Source organism: Montipora capricornis, chromosome 10 (assembly GCF_036669925.1).
Source record: "Montipora capricornis isolate CH-2021 chromosome 10, ASM3666992v2, whole genome shotgun sequence".
Taxonomy (NCBI): domain Eukaryota; kingdom Metazoa; phylum Cnidaria; class Anthozoa; order Scleractinia; family Acroporidae; genus Montipora; species Montipora capricornis.
In genome coordinates, this window is record NC_090892.1 from 26520888 (window position 1) to 26523387 (window position 2500).

The 2500-nt window shown below is 42.6% G+C and overlaps 1 pseudogene; it reads right to left on the minus strand.

Moving 5' to 3' along the window:
• LOC138020555 (uncharacterized) overlaps positions 1-518 on the minus strand; it is a 2029-nt pseudogene extending 1511 nt beyond the window's left edge.
• Positions 519-2500: the final 1982 nt, after the last annotated feature.

Genomic DNA, 2500 nt, shown 5'->3' on the forward strand with positions numbered 1-2500 from the left:
TTGCTTGGAGCTATTCTTGACTTTACCCTCATTAACGATTTTACTAAGGGTGTCAACCACACCGGATCACATGATGACATGCGCACTGACCGCAACGGCATACATTCGTCCATGTAGTGTTTAATTTTTGCTTCCAAATTATTCACTGCCTCCTCGACATCATTTGAGTTTAAGACACTGTCCCAATTCCCACTAACTAGTTTTAGGTACAATCCCTCCTTACCGTGTTTTCTACAATCCCTAATGCAAACGTTTTGTCTGATCGGCTTTAATTTCGTTCCTGCTGGTAAAATGACCGCTGTGTGATCTGTTTTTATAGACACAAAGTATGGAATGCTCTTTGCAAATAAATCCGGCCGGTTTGTGAAGACCTTGTCTAAATACGCGTCGCCTCTTGTTGGAAAATCTACAAGAGCATCCCATCCTGTCATTACAATAAGCTCATTAGTGTCAAGCCGATTAACATCGCCTCCGGCAACAATAGTCAAACCAGGATGTTGATCTAGTGCATTGTCCATTAAGTGGGTTAAGTATTGCAAAAAATCCGCCGGTTGGTATGTGGGTCTAGGCGGGTGATAAATACCACACGTTAACAACAAATGTCCCGAGGGTAATTTAAAAATCTCATATAGCAGCTCGTAAAGCTTTGATCTGTAAACATCGATGATATTTAAGTTACTCCTCGCGTAGATAGCAATCCCACCCTTGCTTCTTTTATCCAGTCCCGACCAGTTTCTATCCCGTCTGAAAATAGAATAGCCAGGAATGTTGATGATAGCAACCGGCATTTCTGGTTTTAAATGCATCTCCGAAACAATGCAGACATCAATGTCTTTATTATTGAAATCGGCTTCCAGCGCCACTGTCGCTCGAACTCTGTTCTTGGTTTTGGCCAGACTGCATATATTTGTAAATAGAAACTTTGGGTACTTGAGATCAATGATCCACTCTGGTGACATACAAACACCTAACTTCTTCAGAAGTCACCGATCCTTGTGCTTTACAGCACTGTGGAAGAGAATTGTAGAAATGCGATATGCAGCAGCAGACATTTTGGGATTTCTGCACTTGATAAAGTTGCTCATGGTGGCGGTGAGACACATGTTTGTGCACTCCGCACATATCTTAGTGATTTACTAAATCCTTCATTCGCCCTACGACTAGATGATGGTACCGACTGCTGTTCACCTTTGGTTGTTTCCAGAGAGCTAAATTCTTTCCCGCCCCCCCCACAAGCTTTCGATGAGAAAGAAAGTTGCTGACAAATGCCATCTTACACTCGAGCGGTTTTCTTCTGCCAATTCGCTTCGCGTTATCACGCTTAGTGGAGATATTTTACTCACATGTCTGCTATTACAGTGCGCCGATATCTCCGTAAATCCTGGTCCAGATTTGAAATTGACCTGTACTCGATGTTAAAGACTCTCAGGAGAAACCAAGGCCGAGGATTATGTCGTTTATGCAAATCGCACTATCACTTGAAATGCATGGATGTTGACTTCGAGAAAACAAAGCTGCGCTGTCTGTGTAGCCTTGGTTCTGTTTCTGAAATAACTAGCAATGTGGAATTTACCTCACCGAAAGCTGAGTTGCATCCTGATGTGCTGGATGTTCTGAAAACTCGAGGATTGAAAACAGCTCATTTAAATGTTAGGAGTCTGCTCAAGAAAATTGATGAATTGAGGCTATTGCTGAGGAGATGTCGAAATATCGGAATTTTGACTCTTAGTGAAACTTGGCTTGACTTGAGGTTGCGATCCCCGGTTTCAATTTGTTTAGGCATGATCGCTCCTTGGGTCGTAAAGGTGGTGGCGTTGCAATCTATATCTCCGACAAAATACCGGCTGTGCGAAGATGCGATTTAGAAGATATGGCACTGGAGAACCTTTGGCTGAAGCTAATGTTTCCAAAGACCAAATGTTGTTTGCAATTCGTTGTGAAAGCTAAAAGTGAACAAAGCTACTGGATTAGATAACATTCCTGCACGCTTGCTGACGGACAGAGCCCCGGTTATTTCGGAGTGCTTGACTCACATAATTAACCTTTCCTTTTCATCTGGAGTGGTGCCGGACGACTGGAAGACTTCAAGAGTTGTTCCGTTATTCAAGTCTGGTAACAGAGAAGAAATGGATAACTATCGTCCCATTACTATTCTCCCAGTAATTTCCAAAATCGCCGAGAAAGTCGTATATCGTCAATTGTTTAGTTATTTAAACGCTAACAATCTCTTGCCGTCCTGTCAATCTGGCTTCCGGAAGAATTTCTCCACTGAAACAGCTGTCACCTTTTTTGTGGATGAAATCCGTAGAAATATGGATAATGGTCTTCTCACTGGGACGGTCTTCATTGACCTGAAGAAGGCCTTCGTCATAATAGACCACCATATCCTTCTAAACAAGCTACAGAGAAATGGCATATGTAACAGGACTCTTCTTTGGTTTTCTAGCTATTTGATAGGTCGTTCCCAATGTCTAGCTCTCTCCTCGCCCCTGGATATAGC